Genomic DNA, 12,280 nt, shown 5'->3' on the forward strand with positions numbered 1-12,280 from the left:
AAAGGGAGGTGGGAATATAAACTTTTTTTCAAATTTCAAACTTTGGACTTTCATTAGATAAAGCAGATGTGACTTTTGACTTTCATAGCGAAGAAAGCAACTCTTATAAGGTAGATCAATTCAGCAACCTCTTTGAATTTTGCATACGTCCATGCTATATTCTACTTCTTTCGTGCATATCGTCTATCACATGCTGGTGCAGGTGTAACAGTGGTTTGATTCCACCAGTGTACTTTATCCGGAGGAAGAAAATCCCCAGTGATTTTTATCCACCAACAAAAATTCACTAGGTTTTTCTATCCGGGTCCAGTGTAAAACATCCACCAGTCATTTTAAGGTTCTAAAAAGGTTTTTTTGAAGGGGAAATATATATAACATGTGGCTTAATATTTTTTAGTGTATTTGAATCTTGTATAGCTGATTTATATAAAAAGTGGAGAGTTTGTCATCCAAGGAATGTTCACACTAGTGTTTTTGAACCAGGAATGATTACACTAGTGATTGTGTACCGGAATGATTGCACTAGTTATTTTATACCGGGATTAATTACTGTAATACTAGTGCGTTAGATCCATACACTAATGAAGTGATTAGTACTCATTTTGAACACACGATAACACTATAATGCTTATTAACGAATAAGTTTTAAATAATTTTTCTATGCAAATCTATAAAATCATATGCTTTTAAATTGTCACTAATTGTAATATTTATAAATATTGGATTGCCGAAGTTTTTCTGTGTATTTGCTCTTCGGTCGACCTGGATATAAAATCATATCTTCTTTGTCAATATCAAAGGATGCTTCTATAATTGAAACGTTATGTAAGAACAAATCTGCTCTTTAATTTTGGTTTATTTCAAGTTCAATGTCCTGATCATTGATAAAGTATTTTGAGTTATAAAAATATCCAAAGTACCCGAAGAGTACACGAAGAAATATCAATATCACACACAATCGGGTTCTGCTATTACGTGAAGTACGCACATGGGCCACGGTCTATAAAGCACCAGTTTTCTACCAAGAACCGTTGTGACTATAAGGAATTCTTTAAGCGTATGAAGAATGAGGTAGATGTCATCATTAAGATTTACCGTGACAAGAAAGAGATGGTGATGACTGAGGAAGACATGGTATGTTTTGAATCTAGCATGGTCTGTCATCTCACGGGGAAATATCGAGGCGCTGCACACGACAGCTGTAATGCGGAGTACAAACTACCACGGTTTTGTTCCACAACTGGATTGGGTACGATACACATCTCTCAGTGAAGGAGTTGGGTTTCGGTGAAGTTAAGCTCAACTGCATACCAAACATCGATGTGCAATAGCTTTTCAAAGAAGACAGCGGACATGGAATGAGGTTCATAGATTCATTCCTCTCCACGCGGAACACGCTGTGCATCTTGGCAAAGATCTTGAGGAAGGATCAGTCTAAGATGGTGAAGACGACTTGTGTTGTACATAACGATTTGTTGCTACGAAATGGAATGTTACCCTATGATTACGTTGATGGTTAGAAGAGGTGGTTGAGGGAGACTGAACTGCCATACAAAGAAGACATTTACAATACACTCAATAGGACTACGATCATGCACAAAAGGTGTTTGTCAAGTCCGAGTGTAAGAACAAGTGTGATTATCACAACCTCTACATTTTTTTTCCGATGTGATGCTGTTGACAGACATTATGGTGACAACAGAGAAACAGATGATGAAAATCGTGACCCTGGTCCCAGTCAAACTTTGATAAGCCAATGTCTTAAACGTAAATATGGCTGCTATTCACACTAAAAAGACCAAGCTTAAGTTCGAAAAACCAATCTACTTGGGAAGTTGTATCTTGGATCTGAAGTGGACCTTAAAAATGTATAACAAAAATACCGATCTCCAATGCAAATTAAAAAATGGCAGTCAATAAAAACTTACAAAACCAAACACTATCAATCAACGGATCAAGTGAAAAACAACTGCCATACTCCTGACTTGATACAGACTTTTTCGAAGAAACTGGTGGTTTAACCTGGTTGTATAGCTAGCCTAACCTCCCACTTGTATGACAGTAGTTTATATATCTGTTGTATTGACAAAATTGAGTGGATAATCCAAACAGAGACAAAAGTTAATGTGACAATAATTGGGATACCGCAGCCAAATGTATGTCTTCCACTATAACTTCATGCGTAAGATGTATGGTAACAACGCCAAGTTCTTGCTCACAGATACCGACATCTTTGCTTATGAGATCCAGACGGAGGATTTTCACAAGGACATGGCTCTACAGGTCCAGGGTAAGTTCGATACCTCCAACTTCCCAGCCGATCATCCATCGTAGATCACGACCGGTGTGAACAAGAAGGTTATCGGGATGTTCAAGGATGAGAGCGGAGGTAAAATAATGACAGAATTCGTAGGACTTCGAGCGAATATATACGCCCACAAGATAGACAAGGAATTTACCTAGAGGGCCACGGAAGTCAAGAAGAACGTGATCAAGCGCGACATAACCTTCGATGAATACGAGAGATGCAACAACATCTCCACAAAGAAGTTCAACACTGTAGCACTCTCAGCCAAGGATGACAATCGACACATCTTGCCTACCCTGGCTCATGGGCATTATTCAAATAAATTATAAGAGTGAATGGTAAGATCTGTGAAACATAGGACTCAAGGAGGCTTTTCGATGTTTAAGGATTCCTAAGTTCGGAAGATTGTTCATGCGAGACGACTGAATTAGTGTGGTATCTTGAACAATGCCACTTCGACTGGTCCAAAAGCACATTAGACGTGTTGGTTCATGAACAAGTCGACAATGGTGTACTTTGACTCTTAGGGACTTCAACCCCGCGAGGAGATGTTTGAGTACCTACGACAAGATCTAATACAACACGATGAACTGCAGATGCGATGAACGGTGTTGTACGTACGTACGTACACATCTGTTTGTGTGTGCTGAAACAGCTACACGAAGGGCGACCGTTTGACGAAGTGGTGTTCTCGTTGCTGCTAAAAATCATGGTAGACAAGCTCGGATTTTATGAAGAGAGAGTCGAATTCATTGTCTAAGTAGTTAATTATAAACTACTGTATCACTAGCCTGTCGACACTGAGGTTGTGAGTTCGAATCCCGCACGTGCATATGCATTCGACTCCAATCTTAATTGATAAGAATTGTTAGTTTTCCTACTGCATGTCGGTGGTTCTCTCCAGGCACTCCGGCTTCTTCCACCAATAAAATCTGACCGCAATGAAATATCCAATAGTGCTGAATGTGTGGACATGATAGATTTTTTTCGAAGATCTCTACATAAACAACTAAAGCATCACTAACATGAAAGCTGCAAGGGCCGGGAGTCATTCAACAAGTGAAAGACAGTATAGATGAAACCGAAGCATTACAATCCGAGTGTAAACAGATCAAGACGGACATGAAAGGATGAAGAAAGATTATGATTTAGTGGTCAGAGAACTCAAGAAAAAGTGATGGACAAAGTAAGCAAGTCTCAATGTGTCTCCACCAACGAAAGTAAGACGAATAATGACATAGATATGTAAAAGGATCAATTTTCCCAAATGAAAGGTGACAGATGAACCGCAGAACCGGTGTCTAAAGGCTGGTACGCAAATATTTGGCAAGAACTGATTGTAAACATGCAAGAGAAATCCGATGGACTTGTGAGACGCGTAAATAAGAAATTGGAGGACATCGAGCAAAACTTGGACAATCTTAGGGTGTTTGTTAAATTTAAACTTACTACGAAGAAACCTAAGCGAGCACTCACAGCCGAAGATGTGGTAGAATCAACTAGAATAGCTATGAAAGAAATAGAAAGTAAGATCAATACTTTTCATCAAGATGACAGAATTGAACATCATGGTTAAATATCGCAAATATTCGAAAACTTGAGAAAAATTGATCGACAAAGTGGGCAATTCTCAATATGTCTCCATGAGATGAACGATGACATAGATATTCAAAACCATTCGATTCGTAATCATCCGGAAGGAAAGGTGACAAATGAATATGTGACAAAAGGCTGATACTCCTTTGTGTACAAGATGAGAAATTAAACATCCTGTTTAAATATCGCAAATACCCTCAAAACCTTTAAGTTTTGGAGATGTTCCATCAGCGTTCAATTGATTATGCATTTGGTACTAGGGCCAGTGAGTTGTGCCCAGATAGATGCTTCCCTTCCGTAGCTGAAAAGGTCGACTACATTGCCTTCATTGATGATGATGATTTCTCTGTTAGACATGGGGTCAGAGGAGACCCCAAAACAACCGCAATGTAGTGCAAAGACGATCAAAGGAAACCAGTGCATCCGTCAATATAACCAAGACAAATGCAGCATGTACTTAAACACAGTCCGTAGAACTCAACCACATTTACAATGTATCAAAAAGACGGACAGATGATTTCAATGTATGCTTCAGCGTCAGCCGAATGAAGACCTTTGTCGCAGTCACTTGAACTTTTCATGCAAAAACGCTATCAAAACGCATGGGGTGTTTTATGAAACGCTGTGCAAATGTTAGGGGAGTCGAAAACGCTATAAAACGCTTGGGATAACTTATCAAACGCTAAGATGTTTTCTCAAACGCTGTCAAACGCTATGTGTTTTCTTAAACGTCCTTAATAAAATGACATTTGTAAAAGATACAGATTCCAAGCAGCGTTAGGCCCTAGCTAAGGAGTTTCAGGGTATGACGCACGGCATCAAAGCTAGCAACTTACAACAGCGACTCAACAAACAAGGATTGAGTCGTGATCTCGCCAAGCTTTTCAAACCAGACAGGGAAGCACAAAGCACAAAAAAATGCTTCATCGATCACTTAAAAGATTGAAGACCTCCCGGCGATTATGTCACCATCTGCACTGCTTGTGCTACCATCTTCACCTCCAGAGTTTGAAAATCCATTAGCCATCGAATCAACCCAAAGTGCTACTTTTGGAACTCGAGCACAAAAGTCTTCAAATCAGTATGACGAATGATGCTGACAACGCCTTTGGACTGAGATCTGAAACTAGTGGTATTTTTATCGGAAATGCACACTTTACCCTTAAAGGAGATGACATCTTCGTGGATGGGGAACGATATTAAGGAACACTTAGATTGTTGGGATTCTTGGTCAAGAAAAGTCCTGAAACGTTCGAACAAGAGGACTCAGATGCCTATGAAGACATTCAAGAAACTTCAAATGAAACAAATAAAAATTATGATCCAAAGTCCATAACTAAGTCAAACAGAACTACCAAACTGAGGTGTATCTTGTCGCACATGTACATGAAAGATAAGTATGGTAGTAGTATTAGTGTCTTCATAACCTCCGACTTTAACCAGCTGTCGATTTGATCTTTGTACCATATTCTACAGGGCAGGGAACAACGGGTGAGAAATGAGATCGGATCTATCCATCGATAACAAAGACTACAAGAGAGCACATCGTAAGATCCTATAAATAAAACATGTTACATATAACAATGAATATCGTCGTGAGTACGTGTACGGCGAAAGAGGTAATTTTGACACTGTCGGTAAATTACCCGAACGAGTGTTCATTTCTACAGTCGTTAAAACGTTAGGAAGCAAAGCCTCCGATGTTGCTAAGAAATTTGTTGAGAAGGAAGCCACCGAAGCTGTCAATCGCGCCAAGCAGTCAACAAAATGACCTTGTCCAACTCATCCGCGGGTATGACTCCCAAATGGCATTTTACATTTAACGACATCATCTCATCGCCAGGCCAAACTTGAACAACATCATCTTCGGCGGGGGTATTGCAACCATTCAAGACTTCGTCAATGCCTTTAAATAAACAGACAACCATCACAAAAAGTCTTTCAATAAAAGGCTTCATAAATACGAAGTACGAGAATACGAGTCACAAACCGGAACACCCTTAATCAGTTTCGGCGTAGAGACACGAATAAATTATTTAGACCTAAATTTACCCATCTCATGGTTGAAGGACGACTTTTGAAAATTGATGGACAGCTTATACAGATGCAGATCTGGTGACACTAGTGAACAATCGTATCATGTACTAGTATCTCTTCAAAGCCATCAGTTACATACTTTGAGAACAACAAGTCGAACATGTAAACGATCCAGGTGTGTCTACTACCATGTTGGGACTATTTACCTACCCTGACAACTTTAGCAAATCACAAGGTTGCAACCAATCGTGATATAAAGCTTTCAAAACTGTGACTGAAGCCGAAAACACTAGCTAGTCATTGTTACACCGTCATATAACCTGCAGAGTAATATATTCATTCACCATACCATTGAAGCACATCGTTTGTCTCGCAGAGGACAACGACAAGATCGTGTATGTATTTAAGTACGAACTGATACTCCTGTGTGACTCTGGTACAAATGCAGTGTTCAGAGCAGCAGCAGTCAACAATATAGCAAAGATCGTCTTGAGTGAACTATTCTGGTTTGTTCCTCATGTTGACCCCTTCGATGATAACAACATGTTGAAACTGTACAAAACAATCCAAATAAGACTAAACTCAATTGTGGTTTCCGCATACGACAATGAGATTCCATAGCCGTTCTTATAAGTACACAATTCAGTTGTCGAGAATATCTGCCAAAAGAGGATGAGAAAACACTAGATGGATCATACCTCCTTTTCAAACCGGCAAGACTATCGATTAAATCAAAAACGCAACCGTGTTCGATCAATGTCGAGTTAGAAACATCGACATCACTCTCAATGCAAAACTCTATCCAGCCGTAGACTGCAACGCTGCGTTCACTAAGTGAAAAGTATCAAGGTTGTACAAGGAATAAGTCGACTTCAGATCTGCAAAAAGTCTATCATCTCATCAACAACAATAATATAAACTCGACCGACTTTTCAGATGTGTATCCCTTGTTCGTCATCAATGTGAGACACCAGTATGAGAAGCTGAACGAGTCTGTCACGGGTTGACATTCCGACTAGGGCAGAATCCTACAGTTTGTGTCTCATGTTTAAAAGATGAACGTCAGGTTCAAAAGTGAATGAATTGATACCAAGTTGTTACAAAGCATCGCCGACAATACAGCTCCAAAGAATGGATTCTCTTTCGTCGTGTCAAGGAACTACACCAGGATCGGCATAAGGTTCAATCCACCCCTTCACCTGAAAGTCGATTCGGCCCATTTCGAATCGGTCAAAGCCATTCTGGTTCCAAGTCGATCCTGCCCGATAATAAAATAATGAATAATTATACTATAAGAGTCGAAGACGTATTTGATTCAAGGGTAGCTTTCTAAGTGGCAATTTGCACATGAAAAAGTTTCACTGATTGGGGGAATAATATACTAGTATATGGTTTGTAATTACATTGTACACTGGTTTTTGCAGTATCGGAGTAATCGACGACGAGTTTTAGAGACAACTACAACTCAACAAACACACGACCAAGATCACAATTGATGCAGTAGTACACTAAGGGCGACACTAATTTTAGGCAAGAACTATCAAGTACACTTCAACGTGGACAACAGCAACAACACAGTACTGGGGTTCGAACACAAAATCTACATGCATGACAGGGCAACCAGCAGTTATACAGAGTGTGGGAAACTGATCAACAGCGATATCGTAAGTGGTAGCTATGTAAACGGATCACAATATTCCACCATCTGTATACATTGCATACATTGCAAACATCGCACCAGACAAGAAGGTCATTCAAAATTCCAGGAACTTGGTATGTTTACCAGACACGTTCACTAAGTACGACCAATCGCATGAACACGCATCTCACCTACCAAGACGGTAATTCAATCCTTCTCAAAGGTGAGCATTTAATCATCCGGTTTCATCTTCACAAGGTATAAATAAATGAGTTGATGTAAGGTCAGGTCAACAAGTTACAACAAGCGGCCAAATACGGTTGTCCGACCAACACCCGTTTGTTACATGCCAATCTGTCGGGGGGACAAAATATGTTACTCACCCAGCGACAGATACAAAAGATTGGCAAGCTGTTGAGGAATGGGATAGGAGGTATATTCTAAGAGCTCAGTATAAAACAACTGTAACAAAATACTCAAAAGGAAGATGCAATCTTAATCATTATGGCAGGTTTGGCTCTGAAAGCGCTTTCAAAGTTAACGAACCATGTACTACCTACTTCGGGAGTTGGCTTATTGACCGGATAGGAAAGCGCTGTCGTCAACAAAGCTATCGGGTATGGTGTTGAGACTGTGTGTTGTGCATGTGATGGCTCGCGGTAACTCTCACCCCGGTAGATTGCCTCCTACCTATGGGGACGGTCTGTACTTGAAACATGGCAGGCAATCTTCGATGGTCGGGGTTGATTCTATGTCCCAACAGTCCAGAACGTTCCTCTGTTAGGTATGCTACTCTAGGCTGTAAATAAATGAATTAATTAAGACTCTGGAAAGCAATCGTTCCGATATGCTAGAATCCACCGAACGAATGCTAGAGGCAGAGATGCATAAATACGAGTGCTATAAGTAGTTCATATACTGTATATCACTAGCCTGTCAACACTGAGGTTGTGAGTTCGAACCACGTACGTGGCAGGTGCGTTCGATTCCAATATAAAATGAATATGACTGCAGGACAGGTTTCCTGCATGGTGAAGGTCGGTAGTTCTCTCCTGGCAAATTTTCCGTCTTCTCCTACCAATAAAAACTGGCAGTTACGAAATAGCCATTAGTGCTGAAAGTGGCGTTAAACACCAAATAATCAATCAATTATTCAATTTAGGATATACTCAGTAAGGTCAGCACAAATAGAATTTGCAGGCGTTATTTGATGCTTACCTTTTTACTATGAGCGGAAACAACAAATGTGACAACTTCGACAACATTTAGCTAGAACCTTGATACGCATGCACCGTAAGAAAAGTTTCTACGCTCCGCGATGTGCTCCGTTCGGAACGTACACCATGCATCAACCCGATATTCAATCCAGTATTCTGTATTCAAAATATTTTTTGTTTGTTTGATTACATACACTCCTGATCCGATCGCTACCAAATAACTTTCTAATTAGTGTCTAGGAAAAGTATCATAAATGTATTATAGTTATAATGATTTAGATTTTCCGTCGCCCCTTTTCAATTTATTCACAAATGGGTCAAAAACGTCATGGGTGGCTGTATATTTGTAGGAGTCTATATCATACCGTTACATGTCTGTGTTAGTTTGTGCTGTTGGTTGCTGTCTGTAGGTTGTCATTTATGCTGGTAAATTCCTGATGGATGAGTTAATTGAAAAATCGGACAATTTCTATTGTCACGAATTTATTTTATTCTATAGGAGGCTTTGTAAATAAGAGCAATACAAAAAGGTACGTGCGAGACGTAAAATGAATAAAACTATTGTTTGTAAACACTTAAAGTACTTCAAGTAGCACTTTCGGTTAAGTGCCCACTTTTAAAGAGTTTCCGGAATTGGTGGTTGTGAGATTATTCAAGTGAACTATCCGGCAATTCAGTGATTGAATTTGAAAGACCTTGTAAACCTGATCTCCTGTGTTGTTTTATCAAGTCAAAGGTGGATAATTTCCCCTGCAAATTGTTAATGGCTAAGTACAATTTTACAACCCCGTAAAAAAATTGCAAGATAAAATTGAGAATGGAAATGGGGAATGTGTCAAAGAGACAACAACCCGACCACAGAACAGACAACAGCAGAAGGCCACCAACAGGTCTTCAATGCAGCGAGAAATTCCCGCACCCGGAGGCGTCCTTCAGCTGGCCCCTAAACAAATATATATACTAGTTCAGTGATAATGAACGCCATACTAAACTCCAAATTGTACACAAGAAACTAAAATTAAAAATAATACAAGACTAACAAAGGCTAGAGGCTCCTGACTTGGGACAGGCGCAAAAATGCGGCGGGGTTAAACATGTTTATGAGATCTCAACCCTCCCCCTATACCTCTAGCCAATGTAGAAAAGTAAACGCATAACAATACGCACATTAAAATTCAGTTCAAGAGAAGTCCGAGTCTGATGTCAGAAGATGTAACCAAAGAAAATAAACAAAATGACAATAATACATAAATAACAACAGACTACTAGCAGTTAACTGACATGCCAGCTCCAGACTTCAATTAAACTGATTGAAAGATTATGTCTTCATCATATGAATATCAGGCACAATCCTTCCCGTTAGGGGTTTAGTATCATACCATCATAACATATATGAGAAGAACATAACCCGTGTCATGCCAACAACTGGTTTTTAAATAAATGTGTTTAGTGCAGATGCAAAGACCCTATAAGTGAATCAATATCAACGCCAAAATATGCAATCTTTAATGACCTGACAACAGTATCGTAACTATATCCCTTCTTAATAAGTCTATTTAAAGGTTTTGTTAGTTTCAGAGGTGAATACTGACATTTTTGTGCTTTATAAAGAATATTTCCATAAAAAATTGAACACATCTTAGATAACTGATTTTACCAACAGATGCACGATTCAACCATATAGGATTGCGAAGCTGCATCCAGTTAAAGTTTAGTTACAAAATCTTGCAAAGGCATATTCATACATATAGGATTGCGAAGCTGCATCCAGTTAAAGTTTAGTTACAAAATCTTGCAAAGGCATATTCATATACCAAAGTGTAATATATACACATCAGATTCTATAGAAAACAAAAAAACGAGTAAATGTAATACATATATATATGTTGAGTACGAGTTATCATTTTGTACACGAAAAATGTACAAATTATAATTTGTAATTTGACTTTGTACAAATTGTAAATTGTCCAAAAAGTGCATGTACAAATTATAATTTGTACAAAATTTGAAAAAATTCACTTATGATTTGTACAATAATTAATAATATGGATTGGTTAAAAAAAACATTGATACACTATTTAATTTTTATTTTAATGACCACACAATAAACTTTATTTACAAAATACAAAAAATAGTTCTGTATCATTTATTTGAGTGAATTATGACAACGGGAATTGCAACACATCTTTTGTTTTTCACATTATATTTAGAAGTGCAGCACCCCAATTTTTTATTTACATGAAAGAAACCCCCTTACCACTAGTTTCTATATGTTTTTACTAACTGCTTCACGTAGCGAAAGTTGAACCTCGGGAACAGTTGCTACGAATAAACATGTGTTTTTAACAGCTTCGATTTGATTACTAGACAAATATCATGATAAAATTCCTACAGCTGATCCCAAACTCTCCAGATTCAACAATTATGCCTAAGATATTTCGAGGATGAGTTGAGGCATGATCATTCTGAGGAATGGGTATAGTGACGGCATAATCCCCACAGTAAGTTCTGATAATTTCCGTTTCGTTTTCTTGGTAAGATATAAATAATTCGACTTGGGTCTGTTGGCCAGACATGCAGCACACGCTCCCTGCTCATCTTGATCGTCATATATAAAATAAATAAAAGGCCACCATTCATATCATGTTAAATCATGTTCATGTTAAACCATATTAAATCATCATATATCCTTTTAACAAATTAAAAGTGAATTTTAGTCAAATTTTGTACAAATGGTAATTTGTACAGGCATTTTTTTTAACAAATTACAATTTGTACAAAATTAACATACAAATTACTGTACAAATTAACATACAAATTATAATTTGTACAAATTATAACTTGTACAAAATGACAACTTGTACACAACATATATATCTATTGCAAAATTGTGTATGCACGCAACTTCTGCATAGTCTGGGCAATATAATTGATGACCACCAGTACAGTACACGAGAGAAAAATGTACATGAAATTTCTAACATTAACAGTTTTTTACACATTTTAATTTTTATTATTCAAAAGAAAGGATATGGATACATTTATATGGTATACCAATGTCCATCCGTCACGGTCCATCGACACTTCAAACGATAACCAGTCAAACATGATTTGCTTGAACTAATTCTCATGTAATTTTAACACATTAACACAACACTAGGATTTCATATGATGGAAGAAAGCTTCCTTTCAATTTTGAAAATTTTTGGTTTTGTTGATCCGGAGTTATGGGACTTTAACCATTTGAATTAAGACAAATTTTCACATATCACCCACTTACTCCAGTATGTCTGGATTGATTTCTTCAAAAAAACTTTACATTATTGTTTGGATTGATAAAAGGAAGCTGTTTTTCGATTATTTTAATTACCTGGTTTGTGGTTCCAAAGTTACGGGACTTTTACCACTTGAATCAGAGATATATATACACATGTATATATATGTCTCTGCTTAAACCCTGTCTCTCTTGTCGCATACAAACGC

Source organism: Mytilus californianus, unplaced genomic scaffold (genome assembly GCF_021869535.1).
Source record: "Mytilus californianus isolate M0D057914Y unplaced genomic scaffold, xbMytCali1.0.p SCAF_4, whole genome shotgun sequence".
Classification (NCBI taxonomy): Eukaryota; Metazoa; Mollusca; class Bivalvia; order Mytilida; family Mytilidae; genus Mytilus; species Mytilus californianus.